The sequence below is a fragment of the Dioscorea cayenensis genome, chromosome 18, assembly GCF_009730915.1.
Source record: "Dioscorea cayenensis subsp. rotundata cultivar TDr96_F1 chromosome 18, TDr96_F1_v2_PseudoChromosome.rev07_lg8_w22 25.fasta, whole genome shotgun sequence".
Lineage (NCBI taxonomy): Eukaryota > Viridiplantae > Streptophyta > Magnoliopsida > Dioscoreales > Dioscoreaceae > Dioscorea > Dioscorea cayenensis.
In genome coordinates this window covers 16,229,338-16,239,965 of record NC_052488.1, presented here as the reverse complement: position 1 = coordinate 16,239,965, position 10,628 = coordinate 16,229,338, and positions in this window count along the sequence as shown.

Sequence of the window (10,628 nt, the reverse complement as noted above, 5' to 3'; positions counted from 1 at the left end):
CCGCACTTCTCATGCTCATTTAAACATTGAAGGATCAAGTAATGCTGATAGTGTACCATTTTCAAATGCCACTATTCCAAGTGTTGAGGAAACAGTGAATGGTATTGAATCTCAACAACCCAATCAAAATGTTGTAGCTGTTAGTGATACTCAAGCAAACTATGGTAGCACACAAGATGCTTCAACAATTGTTGGGAGGTTATGTATCACAGTTGTGAATGGATTGTAAGTATTCACAATTTGACAATGATAGTATTTGTTATGTTCACTATTTATTGCTTATTTTATACTTAAACTATGGTAGGTTAGAGCCATCTAGCAAATGTGCAAGGATAATCACAAAAAAAGTTTAAGGAAAAAGTTGACTTTGAAGGATACACATGGAAGACAGTGTCACAACCTATAAGAGACTTTTATTTTGAAGAATTTCGGGTATTATTCATTATCATTTCTAATTTATTTATTTGTTTGTTTTATTAATTCTTGTTTTGAACATTGAATATTTTTTATCTTATGTAGAAGCACTTTATTTGGGATTCCTCATTAGAGGCACAAATAAAGGAAGCTTGGGTTTTGAAAGCCTCACAGCGATATAGTGATTTTTTGAGGGATATAAGGGATGCAACAACAAAGCCGGAGTATCTAAGTGAGGAGGAGTACAAGCATTGGAAAAGTCGGCTCGATAGACCTACATTTAAGAAGAAACAAGAGATAAATTCTAAAAATCAACGTAGTATTGTCTGGGCCATCATGCCATACGTGAGGGTCAATATCTAATGTTGAGCATGGGAAGAAGCTTGTAAGTATAAATATAAGATTTTTAAATGTATTAAAATGTGTTTATTTTATTTCATTTTGCAAATTCATGTATTACATGTTGCTAAGAAATTTTAATGTTTCTTATTGCTATAGGAATCTAAATTGGGTCGAAAAAGCTACTCCACATGAGCTTTTTTTGCATACTTATACTAAAAAACATGATGGGGAAACTTTTTGTAGATCTCAAGTCAAAGACAATCAATGTAAGCATTTCTAAGACCGCTGACATTTTAATGCAAGTTCTTAATTTTTCTTCTAAATTTGTACTATTGACATTTGTTTTCAATGTAGGATAAGATGTTGACCTTTGAAACAACATGCAATTTCTACAGAATCTGCATCAACAAACTCGTGACCTACTCCAAAGAGATGAATTAGCTCTTTATATTGAAGTTGTTGGTGGAGAAAAGAAAAGAAGAGTCTATGGTCTTGGTTCTCAAGCATCTTCCTATTATGGATGGTCAAATTCAAATGTCAATAACTCAACTGCAACATCTACTATGCAAAATAATGAAGATTTACAAAATGAGTTAGCATCTGTCCGTAATCAACTACAGATCCAAGAAGAGCGGCATCAACAAGAGCGTCAAGAAACTCAACAAGAGCTTCAACAAACTCGACAAGAGATGGCTGAAATGAGGAGGATGTTACAATTACTTATATCTCAAAATCAAGCACCTTCTCAAATAAATCAATCAAGTCATGATGAAGATGTTGATCCTACTCCACCAACTAAGTAGTTAATGTTCTTATCTTGTGACATATTTCTCGTATTTGTTTGTTTGCTTGTGATACTTTTGAGTTTTAGTACTTGCCACTTATATTAGCTATATGTGCTTGAAGCTATTTTGAATATGAATTGTGTTGTTTTTTAATGTCTTTGACAATGTTTAATATAATCTTTCATACTTGGTTATGATAGATTGCAATTGTTATTTTTAGTATATTGTAGTAAATTTTACTGATTATTCTGAATGAATGATTTAATACAGGTTTTTTGTATTATAATTTATAATACAATTTAAAATAAATAATTAAAACTTTGTTTTATATTAGCAAGGGATTACCTAGGGAATAATCATTTTTTCAAATTTTTATTACCCACTGGATTACCCGTGAAATAATCTCTAAGTATATTTAGCAAGGGATTACCAAGGGTAGGATTCATTACTGCTACATTCAAATACTAACGAATTACCTAGGACATAATCCCTAGTAAATATTACCTGTGGATTACCCAGTGGACTAACATTTCAATTTTTTTGAAAAATTTAGCAATGGATTTCCTATGAAAAATCCCTTGCTAACATTACCTAGGGATTTCCTAGGAAAGGTTTCAAAGCAAATTCCTTGTCCATGACGAATCATTTAACTTAAATTACCTAGAGATTTCCGAGAAAATATTTCGAAGCAAATTCCTTGTCTTTGATGAATTAATTAACATTAATTACCTAGGGAATTTATTATTTACCCATGGAATAATTCGTTGCTATTTAGCAAGGGATTATAAAATCCCTTGGTAAATTATTACCCACGAGGCTATTACCCAGGGATGTTAATCCCTAGGAAATCCCTAGCTAATGAATATTAGCCTGGGATTTTACAATTTTAGCTAGGGAATTGTCCCAAGCTAATTGATGTTTTTCTTGTAGTGTTGGTAATTTTTGTGGATGAGTGACACTCCATTAGGATTAGATAAAGCAAGGTTGGAGAGGGTTGAGTGGGTGAGTCGAGAGATCTTGGTAATTTTTGTGGATAAGTGACACTGTATTAGGATTAGATAAAGCAAGGTTAGAGAAGGTTGAGAGGGTGAGTCGAGAGGTAGCGGAACGCCCCCTTTCCCTTACGATGTGTTTTATCCTACCTCCACGTTCCAAGATTTCTTTGCGGTCATGATAGAGTGAATGCTAAGAGACAACTCCACCGGGCTTAGTTGTGCAAGCAACAAAATAAAGTGTTAAAGTAATCCTTAGTGCTGGGGCTTAATCTTGACTAGGGGTCTTTTGCATGGACCAAAGGGTTAGATCTATTTTAGAGAATAGGGTTTACCACATGGAGTCCCTAGAGCTTCATGCAACCCCACACAATGTGAGACGTTGAGATAATAGTCCTAGGATGAGTAATGTCTATGACTCATTATGTTTTGGACCGTGTGTCTTTGGATGTCCACGACTCATTAAGCATCAGTTAGGAGGCATAATGATTAGTCTTGTACTTGAAGTAATAGTCCTAGGGTGAGCAATGTCCGGATGCCCCATCTTTCTATCGATTATCTCTCCTTATCCCTATTATGCTTCTGTTCTTTTCTTTACTTTTATTTGCATTGATATTGTTCACACAACTCCTCAATCGTTTTCACTATAGTTAAATATAAATTCTTGTGTTTCCGAGCACTATTCCCTATGGATACGACTACCCACTCACCGGGGTACTTTATTAATTCGACAATCCGTGCACTTGTTGTACACACACGCAAGGGGTGTGTCAGCAATACCTCTAGAAAACCCACTACTTTTTCTACATTTATAATTAGACTAACTAGTATTAACCTATACTTTGATTGTGATACTTAATTATGCCTATGAAACATATATACATATATACATATATATAACTTCAAAGAGATGCAACTTATTTCTGTCTAGTCATATGCTTTGTTTCCTCTAGCTCCTCATAGTTAGTTATCTGAAGGTATACAATATTAATTATATATACATATATATATGATAGGAATTAAAGAAAGAAGTGTTACAAGAGTGGAGAGTTTAAGTTACAGGAAAATTAGTTCTTGTACTTGTTCCCTAGTACATAAGAGCAGCCAAGTCATAAGCTCTTGATGTCTTATCTTCTTTATAATCACCTCGTGTGTGTGTGTGTGTAATAGAACAAATTAAGCTTTTATAAACTTAAAGAATAAGATATAAAAGAGAAGAGAATTAATCATTTGCTTACCAAGATACATTGCATGAAATGAAGTAGTTCATCACAATTTGATTCAAATGAACAAGTTCATAAATAAATAAGTAGTTATTTTGACAATGAACTAATTATAACAAGTATTAAATCTATAAATATATCTAATAAATTACACCTTGTCTACCTTTCTGAGTTTGGTCTTCTCTTCTGCAAATATGTCTCTCCATGTGGCATTTTCATAACACCCTTTCCATCACTGTAAGGTCATGATAGAGACGTAAGTGTACATACCAATCACATAATAAAGTATATGTAAAAGCAGAGTGTTGATCCACAGGGAAAAAGTGAATACTAATAGTAGCCCTAAACCCAAAAAATAGCCTAAGTAATTGAATGTTGTGTGAGTGAACAAAAGCAAGCAAAGGTTAGAAAATACGGAAAATAATAGGAGAGAAGTCAAGAAAGAAAGTGATGTCTGGCATAGCGTCCCTCTAAGGTTATAAAGTGCAAGACAAAGGTTGTTTATGGATGCAATACTATTTGAACGGAGAGATTTCCAACATTATACTAGAACCCGATTTCTCAGGCGAAGAGTAACTAACTAGGTGCATAACTGATATAGACATCCACACAATCTCATTAACACTCTATAAAACCTTACTATAAGCTCATGACAATCTCTTAAGTAGATAATCTCCTCCATAGAGAGAGATTATCTCTAATCTGAATATATAGTAGAGATGTGATTTCTCTTGCAATCCACTCCACATGATTGCAAAGAGCATGGAGATTATCACTAACCCACTTGAAAGTATTGCAAGAGATGAAGCCTCAAAAGTACCCTAACCATAGGTGTACTTGCTATCATCTCGAATTGTGCCATGTCTATGCTAGGTGGGAATTTTTTCTCGTCACGTAGCACACCAAACATGATAGCTAGAGCTTTCACCTCATTATAAACCAAGCATTCAAACCCGCAATTAGATTCAAATAGAATTGATTGCAATTAAGAAAACAATTAAAGCATCAAAGATCCAACAACCAATGTTAAGAGTATAAACCCTCGAGTTCAACTATGCCCAAACATCTACAAATGAGCCCTCCATTAATGGAGGGTAAGCATCCAAGATATAAATAATAGGAGAAAACTTGAAAAAAATGAAAACCCCCTTCTCAATCGTGTAGATGAAAGATCACTAGAGAATCCCTAGGAAATGTTCCATGCACGCCACCAAGGTGAACTTGACGGCTACGATCTTCAATCCCCTTGTATGTTGATCTAAATCCCCCTTGAAATCGCCCCTTAAGTACCCGAGATTTGTCTCTTATCTTCCCTAACTTTGCCTCCAAGAAATGCCTAAAAGAAAAGAATTGAATACCCTAAAAATCCTCATAAGTTCTATTTATGCACGACTGCTTACGGGCTACTTATTGGCTTAAGGACGTGGTTGTAAAAGAGTTGGAAAAGATGGTCACGAGCCTTACGGGAACACTTGCGGCCTTAAGTCACATCCTTAAAGTCTTCTATTTGTGTTACGGTCCAACATAAGGCTGAAAGCGATGGACTGTAAGCTTCACATGTTCTGCTTCTTGCAACCACCCTCACAGGCATAAGCTTTAGTCGTAAGCTTCTTTGGAAGATCCTAATGGGCATCCTTACAGACATAAGCCTTGCCCGTAGGGTCCTCTGAATTGGCTCAAATCCCTCTTAAACTCATAAGCATGCCTGCAATGTCCTCTGGAATTGAGTTACGGCTGTAAGGTTAGCAGTAAACTGCCCGTAAGCCACCTAGTTTGTCTTGTCCTTGTTCAAATAATGTCGAGAGAGCTTCAACTTCATCATTTGATTTCTAAAATGCTTCTTTTGGTGCTTTCTCATCTTGAAATGCTACCCTAAGCTTGAGAATGTGAAACACACTAGATTTAGCATCAAATTCCACAATACAATTCTAATACATGCCGAGTGAGTGTACAAAGTGATATAAAATACATACATATTGTACACTCATCAGGTCACTAGCAAAAACATTCCCTTCCATAAGCTACAATGACCCTAGATAGGATCATCAAATGTTGTTCAATCGGTTGAAGAAAATTAATTTTGATACATTACTTTTCTATAGTGATTTTCACAAACATGATCCAAACATTCTCCTCTTGAGGTCACATAATCGAGCACACGATCATGTGGTAGGCTATAAGACTTTTCTTCGTCGACGCGTCTTCGAGAGATCTTGCAATCTTCACAAAGAGAAGGAAAATAAAGATGTAGCTGCCTTTGTGCCCTTCCAACTAATGACTTGACTTGAATCTCCTTGGAAGATGGCACACATCTTCACATTCATGAACTCCTCTAGTTTGTTGGTCTTTGAATTGCACAAGAACTCTCATTATTGTTCCTTTATAGCCTATCTTTGCTCCCTTTTAATTTTTCAAGGCATTCACAACCTAATTGCATAAAAGAACACCAATTACACAATATGAGACATAAACCACAGTAAAAGATGATGCTCAATGCATGTAAAACATATATAAAAATATGTCTATTCAAGCACTTATCAAACTCCCCCACACTTAAGCCTTTACTTGTCCTTAAGCAAAATTAAACATTAAACTCATAGAAAGAAAAGAGAAGTGCTTGGCCTTAGGTTCACTAAGAGGGTACAAGAATAAAATTCTAAAGTTATGGAGAAAATAAAACACTGGACAAAACAATCAATGCTCTAGCAAACAATCCAATCAAAAATGAATGTGATGAAGTGCAAATGCGTGTGTGTGTGAAAAACTCATCTCATGTCAACACTATGTCCACTACAAAGTTCTTATTAACACGTGACTTATTTATAAACAAAAAGAATGGGTAGTAGCTCAACACAATCCTCTATGGCAGCCCTTTCCCAAGATGTCTCCCGAGTGGCTTTCACACTTTCGAGGTGGTAGCTCTTTCTACCAAGGGTGGTAGTTTTCGCACATTCCATGAGATAGCTATTTCTCTCATTAGGGCATAACAAGTATCCGACTTATGAGAGTAGCTTCATACATCATGGGTGGTAGCTCCTTCGATCCCCTATGTACAAACAACAAACAATTTCCAAATTTTTTTTTTCAATTTTTCTGTTTTTCTTTTAATTTTTATTTATTTTATTTCTCAAATAAAACTAGCACATTAAAGTCCCAAAAAATAATGAACTCGAGTTTTCATAGGTCTAATGAGTGAGAAAAGTGCACAAAGAGCAATCGAACAAAAATATTCAAGAAAATTAGATGAAAACTAGAGCATGATAAAATCTAATGTTTACAACCTCCAAAAACTAATAATTAAACTCTTAATCCTAAGGTGAACCTTCATTGCCAACAAGAGCATGCTCATGAAAACACAAGTATATGACATGTATAAGGTGACCCCTCCCCCACACTTAAGATGTATATTGCCCTCAATGTACACATGTAAGCACAATAAAGATAGAATCACTCGAAGCAAAATGTGTGTGGGAATGCAATTAAAACAATACTTCCCTGAATTTCTCATTAAACGGTTGGCGCAGTCTAAATCAAGCGCGTGTTGTATAAGTTGTGAAGCTCACACGACCATGTGACAATGCACATGATCGTGTCTATGACTGAAACATCATCAACATCACTCTCAAGGTCATCTGCACAGAATATAAGGGGTTCAATAAAGCTCAACCAAAAATAAACGAAACACAAGTTTACATAGATAAAATAGTAAAGCATCTACTCACAATAGAAATAAAAACATGAAGATAACTCTTAGAAGTTGAAACCTTTCTGAGAACAACAGTCCACAAACTACTAACAAAACAAATAAAAGCATAGAAAATATGAAAAAAAGACTCCTAAGTGTGATACCTCAAGCGTCGGTATCTGGTGCCGGTGCTGATGCTGGCGTGCGTACTGCTGTAGTAGCAGATGAGACCTCCTCATCAAAGGTTTGCCGAATATGATCAAGTTGCTCTAGGATCCGCGCCTGGTTCTCAAGGATGGTAGCAAAGGCAGCCTCGAGTTGAGCGAGACGCTCGTGAACTCAAGGGGAAGATGGCTAAGGATCGGCTGATGCTACCAATGCTGCCTCGGTGACCATGGGTTCGGCTGCAAGTGGTGCCTCTGTAGCCTCAGCATGCTCTTCCTCATCCTCAGATGAAGACTCAACTAATGCATACCCTCCTGAGCAAGTACACCCCACAATATCCATCAAACGAAGAGTAACCAGTCCCAATGGTGCTGGGCTTCTAATCCTCTCCTCGTCTCTGACTAAATAGATCAGACCCATCTTGAACATGAGATGAGTAATGTAGGGTCCCGCAAATAGTGCTCCTAACTGCAAGTACTCACTCTGGTAATGGAGATAATCGGCGATGACATATCCCAAATGGAGGAGAACTCCATGCGCAATGAAGTGGAGATATAAAAGATTGGTCCTTCGAAGTGAGCCTATACCATCTCCACGTCCTATCACTGACCGACTAAGAATAGTATGAATATACCTGTTTACTGGTCGCGTGAGCAAAGAAGCCTTCAACTGACCTAGGACATACTTACGGCCGCCGCATAAATCAGGGAAGACCTGGCCTGGACTGAGATAGATCATAAGAATAATCGGTGAGAAGCTCTATGTACTAAATAATATCGACATAATCCTGATCGTACAACCTGAGATATATTGAGAACTGGGTCTGAGATATATTGAGAAGGCTCAGAAATGAACGGTGTCCTTTGTGTCAAAGTTAGCGTCGGCTACGTCACGGTCAAAGGAAAATGAGCAAGACCAATGTCCTCTAATGCATCCCAGTCAATAAAGCGCGACTGTCCAATCTTGAGTTGCTGGAGACACTCAAATCGTTGCTGCAGAACAGGATCAAAAAATTTGACTTCCGGTGGTGGGGTTGGCTGCCTGTCATAGCGAGGACATTTATGAGCTATTCTCTTGGTCTGTGGTGCCATATCTGCGAAGATAACACTTAAAAACATTAGTTCGGCATGAATACAGTGTAAATTGGGCACCACGTGTGCGAGAGTGGCGAGTCGGGAAAAAACAAGGCCGGTTGGCCACTGTCCTAGCCCACGCGAGCTCGTGGGTGCGTGTTTGCTAGAACAAGAGGGCTAGGCGCCCGCGTGGGCTAAGCCACACTGGCGCACTGGCTGCGCGCAACGCGAGGGTGCGACTAGCGCGCTGGCTGGCGCAGAACGAAGGCGTGACTAGGCCGGAATCGGGCTCCTGTGCCTCATAAAATTTGTGTTTTGCACAAAGAAGTGATGTCTAGCATGATTTCCTAAGAAGTTTTGCACAAAAACACCATGAAAGCTCCATGAAAATGGGCATAAAGGCATGGAAGAGGTGGGAGAGAGTGAGGGCTTGCCGGATCAAATCGGAGATGGAAACTGGGTGAAAACTCCGGCAAAACACATCAAAACCTTCAAGGAGTTGAAGAAAATTGGTTTGAGAGATCAACACTTGGGTTTTATAGGAGTGAAAGAGTAAGAGATGAAGAGGCTCTTTGAAGAGGAATGATGATAAATAGTGCATCTTCATCTTCATATAGGCACTTGGGGGTGTGGAAATTCCACACCCCCCGTGTGGGTACTGTACACGACCGCGTGGAAATTCCACGCGGCCGTGTGGACTGCAGAATTTCTGTAGACAGCCCACATAAGCCATGAAACTCCAAATTAACAGAAATTTCTTAACTATACACATTAAATTCACCCTAAACCATGTCATACACATGTAAAATAATTCAAATCACCGAAGAATTCCATGAAAACACTAGCAATTAACTAAAATTAATCAAGATGCACACTCATGAAATTATTACTGCAGAATTAAAATTCCAAGACTAAGAAGTAACTAAAAACTTAGGTTGCCTCCCAAGAAGCGATTGTTTAAGGTCACTTAGCTTGATGTACATGTCCTTATCTCATGGTGGCCCATAAAGATGTAAAACCTCTTTCTATTCAGTTTGCACATCCCCGTCAAAGTAGAGTTTCAATCTGTACCCGTTTACCTTGAATGTTCCTTTCGCTAGGTGAGTGATCTCGACAGCACCGTATTGGAATACTTGAGTGATCTTGTATGGTCTTGACCATCTTGACCTTAATTTTCTTGGAAATAACTTCAAATGGGAGTTAAAAAGTAGTACTTGATTGCCTACTTTAAATTCTCTGTGCAATTTAATGTGTTTGTCATGCCATAGACGCATTCTTTCTTTGTAGATTCTTGCATTTTCATAGGCTCTCAATCTCCACTCATCTAACTCATTCAACTGAACATTTCTTTGGTCATCGGCCCATGCAAGACTGAAATTCATTGCCTTAATTGCCCAATATGCCTTGTGTTCAAGCTCTACCGATAGATGGGACGCTTTTCCATAGACTAAATTGTATGGCATGGTTCCCACCGGAGTTTTGTATGCTGTTCGATATGCCCACAATGTATCATCTAGCCATTCCAACCAATCCTTTCGATTATGTTCCAACGATTTTGATAGAATTCTTTTCAGTTCATGATTAGTCACCTCCACTTGCCCACTTGTTTGTGGATGATACGGAGTAGCAAGGCGATGGTTCACACCATATCTTTTCAGAATTTTCTCAAGTTGGGCATTACAAAAATGAGTCCCTCGATCACTTATGATGATTCTAGGAGTCCCAAATCAAGTGAAAAATCCTTTAAGGAACTTGACCACTGTTCTCGCATCATTTGTAGGAAGAGCATGAGCCTTAACCCACTTAGATACATAGTCCACTGTGACTAATATATAACAATTCCCATTAGAACTAGGGAATGTTCCCATGAAATTGATGCCCCACACATCAAAAACCTTGTAGAATTGTATTGGGTTTTGCTGCATTTCATCACGCCTAGACAGATTTCC